The sequence below is a fragment of the Micropterus dolomieu genome, linkage group LG08 (assembly GCF_021292245.1).
Source record: "Micropterus dolomieu isolate WLL.071019.BEF.003 ecotype Adirondacks linkage group LG08, ASM2129224v1, whole genome shotgun sequence".
Taxonomy (NCBI): domain Eukaryota; kingdom Metazoa; phylum Chordata; class Actinopteri; order Centrarchiformes; family Centrarchidae; genus Micropterus; species Micropterus dolomieu.
In genome coordinates, this window is record NC_060157.1 from 4,099,391 (window position 1) to 4,116,200 (window position 16,810).

The window sequence follows — 16,810 nt, forward strand, 5'->3', positions numbered from 1 at the left end:
TGATTTATTTCAGTAATTCCATTCAAAAAGTGAAACTTGTATAATGTATACATTCATTCCACACAGACTGATATATTTCAAGTGTTCATTCCTTTTAATTTTGATGATTATAACTGACAACTAATGAAAACCCCAAAATCAGTATCTCAGAAAATTAGAATATTGTGAAAAGTAAGTCAATATTGAAGACACCTGGTGCCACACTAATCAGCTAATTAACTCAAAACACCTGCAAAGGCCTTTAAATGGTCTCTCAGTCTAGTTCTGTAGGCTACACAATCATGGGGAAGACTGCTGACTTGACAGCTGTCCAAAAGACGACCATTGACACCTTGCACAAGGAGGGCAAGACACAAAAGGTCATTGCTAAAGAGACTGGCTGTTCACAGAGCTCTGTGTCCAAGCACATTAATAGAGAGGGAAGGAAAACATGTGGTAGAAACAAGTGTACAAGCAATAGGGATAACCGCACCCTGGAGAGGATTGTGAAACAAAACCCATTCAAAAATGTGGGGGAGATTCACAAAGAGTGGACTGCAGCTGGAGTCAGTGCTTCAAGAACCACCACGCACAGACGTATGCAAGACATGGGTTTCAGCTGTCGCATTCCTTGTGTCAAGCCACTCTTGAACAAGACACAGCGGCAGAAGCGTCTCGCCTGGACTAAAGACAAAAAGGACTGGACTGCTGCTGAGTGGTCCAAAGTTATGTTCTCCGATGAAAGTAAATTTTGCATTTTCATTTGGAAATCAAGGTTCCAGAGGAAGAGAGGAGAGGCACAGAATCCACATTGCTTGAAGTCCAGTGTAAAGTTTCCACAGTCAGTGATGGTTTGGGGTGCCATATCATCTGCTGGTGTTGATCCGCTGTGTTTTCTGAGGTCCAAGGTCAACGCAGCCGTCTACCAGGAAGTTTTAGAGCACTTCATGCTTCCTGCTGCTGACCAACTTTATGGAGATGCAGATTTCATTTTCCAACAGGACTTGGCACCTGCACACAGTGCCAAAGCTACCAGTACCTGGTTTAAGGACCATGGTATCCCTGTTCTTAATTGGCCAGCAAACTCGCCTGACATAAACCCTATAGAAAATCTATGGGGTATTGTGAAGAGGTAGATGCGATAGACCCAACAATGCAGAAGAGCTGAGGGCCACTATCAGAACAACCTGGGCTCTCATAACACCAGTTATGGCACCAGCAGTGCCACAGACTGATAGACTCCATGCCACGCCACATTGCTGCAGTAATTCAGGCAAAAGGAGCCCCAACTAAGTATTGAGTGCTGTACATGTTCATACTTTTCAGTTGGCAAACATTTCTAAAAATCCTTTTTTTGTATTGGTCTTAAGTAATATTCTAATTTTCGGAGATACTGAAATAGGGATTTTCATTAGTTGTCAGTTTTAATCATCACAATTAAATGAAATAAACATTTGAAATATATCAGTCTGTGTGTAATGAATGAATATAATATCCAAGTTTCATTTTTTGAATGGAATTACTGAAATAAATCAACTTTTTGATGATATACTAATTATACGACCAGCACCTGTACACTATTGAGTGACCTGCACATGTGGCCCCTACTCACAGTGATGTTGGACTGGTTAAGTCACTAAGCTAGGCCAGACAGTGTTCTGTTTAAACACACATCACATTGCAGTCTATCCAAACAGCAGCCGGCCTCTTAGAGGTGGCCTTGATGATTCAAAGGCACTGCGGCTGCTTTACATCATGCCAGTGTTCACCAAATAAAGGCCATGGCCTCTCCCTCTCTTGGATTCACAGTAGTAAGTCTTTCATTTGTCAATGCAAAGTACTAACTCGTCAATAATCATAGTCTTTCATGCATAACAACAATATTTACATTTTGAAAGTATGCATGTCATTAGTTAGAATGCTTTTGTTTTTCTTTGTATGTCATGTTCTGTTCAAATGAAGTGACACTATTTTTTTCATTCTTTGGCTCAACGGTTAATTTCACAGATGGCGGATTACTGTGACAAAGCTACCACTTACAAGAGGTTATAATGGTGAAATATCATCTATATATACATAGACTTTTTAAAAATAATCTAGCTAGAATTGGCCACCTTGGTGGTACTGGTTAGTGAAAATTCTGAAACGTGAACTCTAGCTTGTCCTAACAGCTGGGATTGGAGATATCTGAGATATTCTGGTTTTGAACTGCCTGTGGGTAGAATGTACATGTAAGAATCTATGCATTCTTGTTTAAAAGCCATGTGAAGTCTCTTTTGTGTTGTCTCCTCTCTTCCTCTGTGTATCTCACTCGCAGACTCGACTCGCAATGCTTATCGGAATGCACAGATTTGATTGGCTGAGCAGCATCACATGAGATGACTGGAAGAAGTTTCCTGGGCCACTAAATCAGTACAGGAAATGCTAGAAAAGCTGCACAGGTTAAAATAGAAACGCTCTGTCAGGAGTAGGGATGGGGATCGTTAATTTTTATTGATAGCGATACCCTTATCGAGACTGCTTAACAATGCGATTCTTTATCGATACCACTATCGATACTTTACTAATATTTGGTAAGACCAGACCCAACAGGCATGAGGTAGCCTTGCACGGTATGAGGAAAATATTCAATGTGCAATAACATTGTTAAATATTGAGATGATATGACTTGCAATAAATAAACATATATTGAAGTGCATATTAACTGCCTGGTTGTTTTAAAATCATTTAAAGGATTAGAATGTAATATTTTAAATACAGCTAAATGTTGTGTCTAGAGCAGCAACATTAATGTTAACGACAGCAAAGTCACTAATCGCTGTGGCTCAGGAGATAGATAGAGTGGGTTGCCTATTAATCGGAAGGTTGGGGGTTCAATCCCCTCCTCCTGTCGAAGTGTCCTTGGGCAAGATACTCAATTGGTATGAATGTGTGTGAATGGTGAATGCAGACCGTGTAGTGTAAAAGCACTCGAAAAGACTAGAAAGGTGCTATACAAATACAGTGCATTTACTATATAAACTCAATATCTGACACCACAATCCTGAGTGACGTTTAGAAAGAATAAAAACTCAGTCTGTATCAGTCCCTCCTCTCTCTGCTTTTAATCACTGCCTGCAGGTAACGTTACCTGATGGAAGGAGGAGCGGCTGGTTTGGTTTGTTTTTAACAATGTGCCGAATTTTAAGACTACGGACCAGTCTGTGCTTCAGACAGCTTTCTGTTTAGCTTGTTTTTAACATTTGGCTAATGCCAAGCTAGCGTTAGCTGTGCTTGTAAATAACATAGCCTACAGGATGACAGAGATGATTTACCCAACAGACAGGTGTATTGATAAAGTATTGTCTTTTTACTCGCAAAAGTTTTATTGCACGTACTTACAGTAACGAGTGTAGCTGTCGATAACTCCAGTAGTTTGGAGGGAACTTAACTTCACCGTCTCCACCGCGATGGTGCAGACGGTGCCGCCTGATGATAAACAGGCCCGTGTTTCGGTGCCATCATTAGAAACCTTAGCTTTCTTATCCATTGAAGCTATAAATCAAGATAAATCAGATTTGACGGTCAAGACATAACATTACATTATAGGACCCTGTCAGGGACCAAGCAGTAAAAACAGGTACACAAGGTCAAGGTATTGTAAAGTTTAGGCTTTATTTAACCCACAAATCAAATAAGGTTTCAAATCATATTACACAGAAAAGGTATCAACAGAATTACTCAAAGTGGGTCTTAACTAAACTGAGGTCAACGTAACAAAACCACAACGTAAGTGTGAACATAACAAACCTGACCTACTGAAAGACCCAAAAGGAGGGGTCTAGTATATACACACAGGCCAGCCTACACCAAACACAAAGGGGAGAAAACTTAACTGACTACAATTAAAAATACCCCAAATAAACCCAACAACCAACCATAAGAAAATACTAAACAAACAAACACTACTGAAACCCAATATTAGCCTAACAAACAAAATATCCACACGCTGCTGTGTTGCTAAGAATTTTGTAGTTCAGAGTCCCACTGCCAGGAGTTGGTTCTTTCCACTTCCTGTGGTGGAGTATAAAAGGGAGTCTCAAACTCCAGCTCCCCCTTTGGATCAGCATGTGGAGAAACAAAGGACAGGTATAAATCACTAAACAATTCTTCTCAAGTGAATACTATAACCAAAATGCGTGCACTCAGATTAGGAATTAGCATCATCAAAAATAAAGCCATAACTTTAGGTGTTGGCGGTTGATAGAACCGTCACAGACCCGCTAGTCTCGATAGCAGTATCGATAAGCTCGGAACTTATTGATTTTCAGGTTTTGAGAAATTTTGGAACTGGGTCCTTTTTGAACCGGGTCTCGATCCCCATCCCTAGTCACGAGGTAATAATTTTCAATAATAGATTGGCTGTACATCTGGGTCCAGAAAGGACATCAGCTGGGTCCGGCTCTGGACTAGCAGGACTCTACCTATTAGTGACCTCTGGACTAGCAGGACTCAATAATACTTAAAAAGGTCACTCAGGTTAAAAACACTTAACTGTAACCTGAGATGGGATTCCAAAAATGGAGGTACATTTTATTAACAATATTTCTTTCTTTAAAATGACAGACAAAGCAACTGTAAAATACACAGTAGCACTGCAACAAGTTAGCTTGTTGCTTGTTCCTATTACACAGTAATCTACAGACCCATTAGGTTATAAAACAAGAGAAGACACCATGAACTGGGCATCGGGCATAGTGCAGAAAGGAGTAGCAAAGGGGAAAGGATCTTAATGTTAGACACCACATGTGAATACTGCACCCCATCCAGATGACACCCTGGGTGCTAACAGTAAGGGATTGATTAAGACACCATCATTAGGGAATCAGCCGGCCACCCACTCAAGCCCCACTGCTCATATTCAATGAGAGAAAAGAAGCAAGAGCAAACATTAACAGCTTCACAGAGGCTGCTTACCTGTTCCAGCCGGGAGCACACCAACATACACTCCAGCTGCTCTAACACTGCCGTGTTTACCCAGACCAAGTAAGTGCATCACAGTGGTCAACTGTGACTCACAAATACACACTGAAGACACGCACACACAGCCATGCACACACACAGTTGTCTGATAGAGAACCAAGGAAAACTAAACAAAAAGAAAAAAAAATACAATAAGAAAAACCTAATAGTAAATCTTCCAAATCAATACACAAGCTCAAAAGAAACAATGAACAAAGCCTGAGCCATAAATTGAAATAAGTACTCTCTATCTATATGTTTAATAGACATCCAGTAGCATCCCTAGTGTCTCAGATGGATAACTTTAGTTCACTCTCTACAGCGAGCCCAGATAGAGCCGCAGAGCCAAACTAATTGCAGTACAACAGAAGAGAAACAACTCAACGACTGTAGAGTAGAAATGCAGTCAGAAAACATCAACGTACAGACAGTACATCACCAAAGAGACAGAAAAGCAGCTGCGCCGGGGATTGGAGTCTGGAAATGTGGAACAGGCCACCCACCGTGATGCACAGCCTGGCTTACAAGCATCTGCAAAGTGCATGAAAACACTAGAATTACCAGTTGGGAACTACATGTGAATTAAAAGTAATGCACACTTGCATAGACTCCCAAACAGCGGCAGGGTGAGAGCCGCCAAGCTGTGGCTCAATCACTATTTACAGCAGAGACCGAGAAGAAGGATTACATTGAGCTGAACGGGCGAATGAAAACCGCCTGAAGATGGTGAAAATAAAATAAGCCCGCATTCTTCAGCATAACCAAAGCCATGTTGTTAACATTGTGCTACATTACAGATGGGCACCAAGCCATTCTGAATGTAAGGAGACTGAACATTTTGTTAATAAATTTCAACACAGTTTACCATCACACAAGTCTTGTTGTTCAAAACACGGGAATAAAAACCTTCCAACTTCACAAGAACTCGCTCTTCTCCCGCTTGACGCCTATCCTGTCCTTGAACCTGTGGTGTCTTTGTCATGTTCTGGAGTTAGAGCCTCGGTAAGTCCCCTCGGTACTGTATTTCCTGTCGTCAAACAGGCTTCCGTCGGTCTCAGAAGCTGTGTTTGGTCCCGGTCTGTGTTCACTGGGAGGCTGCTGAGCCTGGTTCTGTTGCTCTCTTTCCTGCAGAAGCATCCCTGCTGTCTCGCCCCCGGCCTGAAAAGCTCTTCCTCCCGGCGAGCAAACATCCTATGCTAGTGATGTAACTAACTCCAACATCTATCCGGTACATCCGAGCTCCATGCATACGGTGCGAAGAGTGATGCCTGTGTCTAAAGATTGAAGGTCCCAGTTGCAAAAATAAAAAGTTCTCGGTGCCATGGGGCAGCTCCGAATGGAGTTTAAGGTTTTCATTGTTTTTTTGTTTTTTTCTGCGATTACCCGACTAATGAAAAGGATGTCTGACTGATTCCTGCTCCATGGGGACAATTGCAGTAGTCAAGAAGGAAAGAAATAAAAGCATGAACTATGATGTCTATATCCAAGTGATCTAGGATGGAAGAAGCTAGCGCTCACAATTGATTTGTTTATCATATATTAAACCAGAAATCTTAAATTGGTTTAGCTGTAGTGTTTTTTGCCATCCAAACTTTTATATCTTCAGCAGGTTAAAGTTCATCAGTGTAACAATGGCAGGGGGAAATGGACATCAAAGGAGCCATAAATAGGGAAAATAAAATAGGGCCTAAAATGGAGCCTTGCGGTACTCTACAGGAGATGGGAGCAGAGGAAGGGAACACATTATCAGCTCTAAGAGAGGGTGATCTGCCTTGGAAATATGAGGAAAATCATTAAAGGGTCTGTCTCTGAATACAAACAGCACACTCAAGATGGTCCAACAGTCTAGAGACAAGAACAAATCATTTGTCCCCCTCATGACAGAAGATGATGCGGAATTTGTCCAAGAAGGAGATGAGTTGATAAAATACTAGGCCCAGTAATGTCCAGCACTTTCTTAAGCTGTCGTGAGGGAACAGTGTCTGAGGGACATGTGCTAAGACTCATATGGGAGATAATCAAGTCAAAGAGGAGAGAGTTGATGAATTTAACTCTTAGCGAATCGTAGGAGGGAGGTGAGATCTGGGATTGTATAGTGTCAATTTTGTTATGAAAGAAACTTAGATATCAGGAGTGGCTTCATAACAATTTGTGACCACAGGGGTGAGTAGACATCTGTTGTGGCATCATTATGTTAACATTGTCATTGGACATGTTTGCATGATGGATGCTGTTAGCATTTTGAGGTTAGCATTTGGCTTAAATCAGAGCCACTGGCATGGCAGTAGACTCTTAGTAGTAGTTTCATTCAAGACATCTGCCTTCATGTGCATTTTTTGTGAGGAATGAAACTATTACAGTATTTAATTAAAAATTGCTAACTGGTTTTGTGAATGTGCTAAAATGTACTGCACAACAAGTTTCTCCACTAATACAAAAGTAATAATAATAATAATAAAGCAGAGTGCATTGAAACACACAATGGACCGACCTCCCATTTCTCCCCCTGTCTAGTATAAAAGACTAAACTGTCCATTTTGATGCGTTTGCTTTGTTTCTTGTTAATAGCTAAAAAATCCCAACCCAGTGAGGCATACATATCTGCGGCAATACCTCACTTCATTGAACCAGTTGTTTGGAGAAGAGGATGATAATCTCCAGAGGAAAATGACAAGATTTGGTCTGTGACCGTGGTGATTCCTCCTAAGTCTTGCTTTGACACTGGTATTGATTTACTCTGATATTCATCATCCAGTCACTTCTGTGCTTCCTGTGAGCTAGACCAGCTCGACTCCTTAAAGGATGTTAACAAAGCATGGAGAGGAGATATTTTTAGATGTCCTGCTTCTGTAGCTAAAGGGCATCTAAAGGACATTCAGCACAATTTAAAGATTTTTTTTTGTGCACCAATTTAGTTATGTTTGCATTTTTTCACTTTACAATTCACTTTTGATGTTTCTTTCATATGATCATAAAAGTCCACTCATTCCAACAGGATTCTTCTATTGACCACTTTCCTGTGAAATTTCCACAGCAATGAGACTGTGGCCAAAAGAAAATTGAAAGCAATGTGCAATATTAGACATGTAGCGCAACAAAGTATAAACTTGTGTTTGCGAATCTACTTCAGACCTTCAGTATTTCAAATGGACTCATCCCTGTCAGTGACCGGATTCTCACTTCTGGGGAAAATGATGCTCACCAGACACTTGAAATGTTATTACCTGGAAGGAGTGCTCTTACTAATACTAATTCAATCGGAAAGGCTTCTATCTATGATCTCTGCTTTGGCATCATGTCTGGAAGGAGCTATTCAGTATGTGTAGTATAAGTGCAGATATACACAATTGTTGCTACAATCAGAAAGAGTGGTGCAGTGTCTTGAGACGTGGCTCATGCAAAAATAATGATGACAGCACATATCAGCAAGAATATCAACTGCAGTACAGACATGATTACTTCTGTTTTGTTTGTTTGTCTTGCTTTTAAAAACACATCACTTAGCCACATAGTTTCACTGTGTGAAATTTGCCTTCATTACCATGAACACACACACATAGTAGTTTGCTTTTTTTTAATCCTACACGCTCTGTTTTGCTGCAGTAAATAACTGAAAATAACTATATTTTTTTATATTTTTATTTGTGACCTGTTTTTAGATTTACCCCTCAGTAGAAACCAGTGGGCCTGGACCTGAGAGCCACAGACAAGGTAGGGAGGTCAGAAAGACAGGATAACACATTGGTTTTAGGTGTTGAGTTTCAATGTGTTAAGATGAGATGGAATTACACCAGCTGGAAGGCCGATTTATACTTCTGCATCGAGGCTATGCATGTAGCCATTATATTGTGAACATACTTGTGTGTTTGTGCAATTACGCCGCCAAAATGCTAGTTGGTGATGGGGTTTTTTATGGTCCGCTGTATTGAGTTTCTTCGCCACTGTTATGAGTTTAGCCACCTGTTGGTGTAGGCTACTACAATCAATGGCGACGGAAACTGAGCGGATCATGTTGGGAGTTGGAGCTAAGGTATGATGAACGCAGAAATGAGAGAAGGCATCAGAGGAGATGGTATGCATGACCCTCAAACCGGTTGAGGCCAACACAGAAATGCGTAAGAGGAAATGAGAAGCGACCAAGCCGGCCAATCACAGTTTTTGTGGTCTGCGTCGTTGCAATGTGTAGTGTTAGAGCCCTAGTCCTGAAGGCACCTCTGAAATGTCCTCTGGTGTTGTTTGCTCTTATGTTAGACTTTTGTTCCCGTGCGGTGATGATCGCGCTCTCAGCTTGGAGCCTTGTGATCAGCCGAGGAATAAACAAGTCCAAACCATCAGAAGAATTATCAAACTCTGACGTTTCTCTTGTTCAACTTCAACATGGACTGAAGACTTTTAGAGACGTTTTGAGGGCTTTGGACAAAGCCTCAAGTTTCTACAAGATTGTATCATTCTGCAGTAGAGGAAAGATCTCCTCAGCTGGGACAACTCCTCCCCCTCCTTTTCTCTCCAAAAAGAAGACATTCAAATTACTCAAGCTCCGCTACTTTAATCAGATTTTGAATTTTAAACATTCAACTTCATTTCACATACATTTTTATCAGTATAAGTGTATGCTTACAATAAAAATATAATCACTGCATTTAAAGTACAAGTAGTAGACATTAATAAAATTCCTTCACTAAGGCAGTAATTCTGTGTTTAACTCATTTAAGTTTCTTATAGGTTGCTCTAGCCAAAGACATTAACTTATTCTCCTCGCCACATTTCTGATTTTCTGCTTTGGTTGGCACGGTGGTCCGGTGGACAGCGCTGTGGCCTTACAGCAAGAGGATTGCAGGTTCAAACCCCGTGGAGTTTGCATGGTGCCACCGTGCCCACATGCGGCTTAGGTTTTGGTGACCCACTGGTGAGTAGGTGTGAGTGTAACTGGTTGATTGTCTATTTGTGGCCCTGCGAAGGATTGGCGACCTGTACCCTGCTGGGATTGGCTTCAGCCCTCCGCGACCCTGTCCGCAGGATAAGCGGTTGACGATGGATGGATCGATGGGTCTTCTGCTTCGTTATGAACAATCCAGGAGATGGAGAAGCAGCGTTCAGTTTTTACTCTCCATATTTCTGGAACAAACTCCCAGAAAACTGCAGGTCTGCTGAAACTGTCAGTTAGTGGAGCATTTAGCAGCCAAAGAGCCCCCGAGAGTTGCTGGAGACCACAACAGAGCTAAAAGGAGAGTGAATATTGGACTTAGATTCATCAGATGATTCCAGAGGAATGATATTCTCTGTTTCTGCAGGATGTGTGTAAATAGGCAATTTTTGTAAGCAAGTTTGCCACAATAAGGTTATAAATGTAAGTTATTTTAAACTATTGCTGCTTTAAATTTTGGCATTTTCAGTTTAAGTTTATCATTGCAACCCCCCAGCAGCAGGCAGGGAATATGTATAGACATCATGCAGTGAAAAACCATAAAGTGTACTATTCTTAAGGTTAGAAAAGCACATTTATCAATGGAAAAATCAAACATATGATTTCCCAGACCAGCTGGAAGAATCTGAGCAAAGTAGGAAGACAGACAGTAAATGTTAGTTAGTCTTCATATCAGATGTGAGCATGATGTGTGTACCATCTGCGTTGAAAAACTGGAACAAAAGGGACATTTGGAGCTCTATCTGTGTATCCACTGTATGCCCTAGCTGTTATATATTGATTGCCACAATGGGAGTGAAAACACATATTTTAATGACAGTATGGCCACTCATTTTACAATCTAATTAAAGTATGTGATGCATAGCAAGGGGCTCGTCAGTTTGGAACAATTCCATCCTTGTAGCACCTGCAGCTGACCCGTTTCTCTGCCCCATTTGGCATGTCGCCTATCATTTCAAAAAAAGGGAAACCAAGAGATTTGTGTAACAACAAAGCGTCCATAGTGTTTCCTGATAGAAGATCAGTCATATTATTGAGCTGGCCTCTCAGCCTTGAAGTGATAAACAGAGGGACCAGCACTTAACTAGTGCCATATACTAACCAATAAAGAACTGAGGCAGGAAAGAGGAGATATGTCTTTGCTGCCCAGTTTTCCCTTTGGGAAGATGAGCAGCTCTTGATACCTGCATATGTCAGCCATTGGTCCCTGCTGTGTCTGTGCAGATAGTTCAGCACTGAGTGGAATTAATCACACCTACCATATCTGACTTTGCCTCTATCGTGGGGCTGGAAAAAAAGAAAAGAAGAACCTTCAGTAAGTAATTTTGTCCTTTCCACTTTCTTACTGACTGAAAAAATAACGAGAGGATAGGGAACTTTTTTAGGATGTTTCACCTTAATAAGTCTATATAGTTGCCATGGGTAAGCCAATTATAGCAGCTGTACAAAACAAGAAAACAGTGGTTCTGGATACAAAGTACTGTATAATACATGGTAAAATAGTTTATTAATACAGTTGACATCATCTATTTCCAAATAATGTACACATTGGTAATACTGTGACCTGTGAAGGCAACGTGACTCATGGGAAGAGCATTAAACTTCTATTATCAAAATCTGGGAAGCTTATTGTCCCTTTTGTATCTGCCCTGGAAAAGTATTCAGTACACAGACTATTGTCCTGGTTACTGAATTGTGGGGCTGATACTATAAACAGTCAAATCTCCAAGTGGAATTATTTATAGTGGTTGCACTGGGTTCATGGCTTCTTGTCTCTCTCTCTTTAATCTGATGGCCTTAAAATATGCATTCTCAAGTTCAGCCAGGATTCAGCAGTCTGAGTTAACCAAATCAAGCAGGTATGTTCCAATATTCTTCTTCGTAGAAAATATCCTGTTTCTGTTTCCATGCTGAGCAATGGCAGAACAATACTTTTATGTTGTCAAGTGTAGGTTTGTTGCTCGGGCAAAACACTTCAGTGAACGCTACACTGAAATCTAGTCACTGTTTTTACGTTTACATTTACACAATTTATTCATCATCAACTCATATAATAACATTTTTATTGATCATGAAGATGGGTTATTCAAAATCTGACCTGGAACTACAGGAAAGGTTAAAAGATTTTTATCCCCATGGCTCTTTGCTTGGTCGTCCGTTCCAACCAACACAAGTGGTAGATCTTGTGGGAAGCCAGTGAGGGATCACATCCCTAATGCTGCATTTGCAACCTTTACTGGTTGGTCATGGTGCTTGCACAGAGCAGAGCAGCATCACTTGAAACTCCTGCAGGTTTTCATACACTGCTAAGTGCCCTAAAACTGCTGAACAGGAATGTGAATGATGGGGCTATTTTGGAAAGGAGGCTAAGAAAAGATGGACTTTTTCCAAATACTGCATCCATCCATTCTCCAAACCACTTATCGTGTTCGGGGTCACAGGGGGCTCAAGCTCTTTCCTGTCTATTATAGACACACGTACGTAGATGTTATAGACAATTTAGCCTTTATGTACTGTAAAGATTCGGTTCTAATGGGTTTCTTACAAGGAGATCCAATGTGGGACTGGGCTGGATAAAAAAACAAAAGTCAGTTTAGTCAGGTCAGCAAGGGTTTGTTTAAGAGCACAGACTCCAGAGAAAGGCATAGTAGGTTCACTTATGGGTGCATCATAAGAGGAGATATGTTTTAACGCAGGTATTTAAAAAAGCATAAACATTTACAACATTTATCCTTATCGAGTTTAAAAAATTACTACTGTGTTACTATGTACACAAAAGGCCTAATTCTCTCAAATGTTGTCAAATCTGACAATTCTGTCAAAATCTGTGTTAGTGAGCACTTCTCCTTTGCCGAGATAATCCATCCACCTCACAGGTGTGGCATATCAAGATGCTGATCAGACAGCATGGGTATTGCACAGGTGTGCCTTAATCTGGCCTCAATGAAAGGCCACTGGAAAATGTGCAGTTCAATCACACAGCACAATGCACAATGCGCAGTTTTGGGGGAGCGTGCAATTGGCATGCTGATTGCAGGAATGTCCACCAGAGCTGTTGCCTGTGAATGTTCCTTTCTTTGAGTTCGGCTCATGATAAATGGGGGCAAAAACAAAAGTGTTGTGTTTGTGATTTCTTCAGTGTACAATGGTGGTTGACATCATTAAGACTCCTGCCAGCATCCCTGTGTGCTCAGTGCAAGAAGAGGATCTAGGCGTTTTGTCACATTGTGAATAACAGCAACTCTGTGTCCAATATTAAGTTTTGTTTTGCCCTCATTTGGCGGCAGCACCTAAGAAAAAAAATCTGTGTCTCTTTGACCTTATAGATTTTTATTCTTCACCAGCCAAATCCAGGTAGTACAATTAGCTTGAGGGAGCTTATGTGCAGGAAAGCTGCCAGGTGCACAGCTGATGGCTCATTGCAGAGGGGAGGAGGACTTCTAGACCTCTAATAACGTGGTCACTTTTTTTTTTTTCTTACTTTTATTGTTACGAAAAACAGAAAGGGAAAGAATACAGCAGACAGACTGTAAGCTGCTTAACTGTAGTTTGGTTTATCTGGTCCTGATCAAGGGTGGGAAAATTAAACATTGTTGCGGTGTAGCTCTGGTCTGGTTCGTGTTCTCCCTGACTTTTTACAAATGAACCAAGAGGAGTAAACAAGTTATACAGACCGGCAGGTAACTCGTTGACAATACGCCGACAATGTCGACAATACGGGACAATACGGGAATCAAAATCTGGTGACTGAGAAGTTTATATAACAGTTTAATGCTTCTGATGTCTATTTATGTTCATTGGCATCACAAAGAGTCCATGAAGAAATAACTGATTATAAGAATCATTAGTTTTATTAGTCTGCAAATGTCTGCATATTATGAATAATGATTAGAGACAGGATGGAGAGGAGGCGTCTTGTACAGTAATGATTCGAAGATTATTACTGTGGGATCACTGTGACACACTTTTTAATAGACGTAATGAACTGACAAAGTACATGGAGTTCAAATATGCACAGCTTTTGAACTATTAATCATGGAAAATGCATACACGCCGACGTGCATCCATGGTTACCAAATGATTTGCATAGACATATCCATGGCTTATACAGATCATTTTTAACATTTCTACAACACTACGGAATATATGCATAACTAACAGGCAAAACCATTACACAAAGCTCCATAACCACCACACATATAGGTTAGGTGTGAATTCCCCCAAAAAGTTTGGCAGGGGCGCTGTTAAGGTGGCACCTATGGGGTGGAATCAATGACAATAGAAATAGGCCACGTTGTCCACGCTGGTGCTGTTTGCAGCATGTTGGTAGTGGTGGGGGACCTCGTATCAGCAGAAGACACAGACGAGTCTAACTTTTTCTATTTTGCCACAATCAAGACACACAAACAAACTATTAAAAATTTTCTTCATGTTTGGTCGGGCAGATTGGGGCTACAGTGGGCCCCTTTGTAACTAAAGAGAACCGTGGGCCCGGTGCAGCCGCACCCTCTGCCCGTCATTACACAACGACTCAACCATACACAGCAGAGAGCCACAAAAATGAACTGAGAGTTCGAAATGATGCATCCGCCTCAATTCTTAATTCTCAGCAGGTTCAGCAGCCCGTTCATGTTACAGGAAGGCATTTTATTCAGTATAAATATAAAAAATATTGCTTAGTGTTTATTCTGGATTTATTGTGGCTTTTCCTGTAGCTAGAAATGAGAAACCTGCTTTTGTCCACCTCTGTCTGAAATCACTGACCCATTGTTTCAGAGATTACTAACAACTTTGATGGCAAATCTGCTACTGTTATCATTGACTGGCAAAGGTAGCTATAGGAAAGGGGCTTGGTGAATGGTCGATTACACAGAAAACAATGGATAACAATCAGGTTTTGATAAAAGCGACAAAATGTACTTGAGTATGGAAATTTGTTAGATAAACTAATGTAGATATGCTTCCAGGTTTATATTTTCACAAATTCAGCTTTAGTATTGCATACTTTAATACATAGATTACTTACAAAAAATACTTCCAGAGAGCAGACTAACACTTGTTTGAACAGTAAATTCCATGCAAATACATAAATTTTTTCCTATTTCTAATAGTTGTAAACAGACAGTCAGACATTTAAATGGATAGCAGTGAAAACATAACTGCTTTGGCGGAGGTAATGAGCTTTTGAAAACAGGAACAGGTCTTGGTCAGTCACAGATTAAGTAGAACACGTGTGGTAACATGGCTTTATGGAAATGAGGCAGCTGTCCCCGATAATGCAATTGGATGAGATTCTGCATGCTGCTCTTGGGAAGTCAGCTCTGATAGTTTGCTGCTGCATCGAGTTTGATGCTCTCCACTCCAACTCCATCAATCATTCAGAGAGCATATCAGCTCTAAACCCAGTTATTTTGGAGCTGAGCAGGGGGGAAGTATTAGTGCTGATGTAAATGTACTGCAGGAGCAGAGGCATTGACAATGCAAGAATAGATTACATCAATTAACATACTATTCTGTTTGTCCTCACCTACTCTCTTAATCTTCAAATCCATTTCTTTTCAGAGAACAAATAGAGAGTAAAAGATTTAGCATTCATCTCTTCTGGGATAAAAAAAAAAGAAAAGAAAAAGTTGTTTAACAAACAATCAACAAGCGTTTCAATCAGCAACGGTATTTTGGCAATGGATTTCATGTCTAAGACACGGTAAACCCTGATACATAAAGCTCCACTGCAAATTTACCCACTGTTGGAGACGGCAATGAATGTATTAGCTAACGTGAGAAATGATGCTGATTATCTGCAATGAAGTTTGTGCACAGAATTCTGGATGTTCTGCAGGGTAGAGGCATCCAATAATTTTGTGCTGTGCTGTTAATTCTGCTCATCCAACATACACTCAGTTAACCTGGACTTTGTTGCAATATACACACCATGCAGAATCTTTTTCACCGAAATGCTTAAATCCATTTTGCACTAGGTCAATAAATTATAAATCAACCCGCAGATTAAGTAGGATACGGGAGAGGCATCCCTCCCTGTCTCACCTTTGCACCCTGAAGCAGACTGCCTTCTCGTCAACCTGCCACGGGTTTAGGAAGTCATGTCACGTTCTGCTTTTACAGAACTGGATGTGCTGATGGTTGTTGCCGGAGGAGCTCAGTTTTGTGTAACACACAGTCTAATTACAGTGGCAGGCAAACTTTCCTTAGTGCACATCCACTGTCTGAGGTGGAGTTCAGGATGTCGAGTTCAGGATGCGGAGTTAAACACAGCTAACAGACACTTCTGTGAGCCGTCTTCACAAGGCAATATTTCATCACTAGCAGTGAGCAACAGATGAGTTTGACAGACAACAACTCTGCTGAAGAAATCAATAATCAGTCATATGATTGTAAATTGAACTGATGCACTACTACAGTGGGGGAAATAAGTATTTGACCCCTTGCTGATTTTGCAGGTTTGCCCACTTACAAAGAATGCAACAATCTACAATTTTAATCATATGTACATTCTAACAGTGAAAGACAGAATCCCAAAGAAAATTCCAGAAAATCACATCATATGAATTTATAAAAATTGATAACCATCTGATGAGGAAAAACAAGTATATGACCCCCTACCAAACAGCAAGTATTCTGGCTCCTACAAGCCAGTTAGTCTTTCTTTAAGACACAGCCCCAATCCCAACCAATTATCTACATCAAATACACCTGCCTCACCTCGTTACCTGTATAAAAGACACCTGTCAACACCCAAACAACCAGCATCCAACATCACCACCATGGGCAAGACCAAAGAGCTTTCTACGGACATCAGGGACAAGATTGTTGATCTGCACAAGGCTGGGATGGGCTACAAGAGAATCGGAAAGCAACTTGGAGAGAAAAGATCAACTGTCGGTGTCG

General features: G+C 40.8%; 1 protein-coding gene and 1 long non-coding RNA gene across 5 annotated transcripts in view; both read right to left on the minus strand.

Moving 5' to 3' along the window:
* The window catches only part of lama5 (laminin, alpha 5), a 129,711-nt gene that overhangs the window by 22,000 nt on the left and 90,901 nt on the right, over window positions 1-16,810 (minus strand). The window lies entirely within an intron of this gene.
* On the minus strand, window positions 14,212-16,247 carry LOC123975535. 2 transcript variants are annotated; one of them, XR_006826081.1, is made up of 3 exons: window positions 15,950-16,247; window positions 15,432-15,502; window positions 14,212-15,321 (listed from the first exon to the last, which is right to left on the minus strand). It is a non-coding gene; the product is annotated as an uncharacterized LOC123975535 (long non-coding RNA). The 2 variants fall into 2 exon arrangements; XR_006826080.1 differs by having other exon boundaries at window positions 15,432-15,505.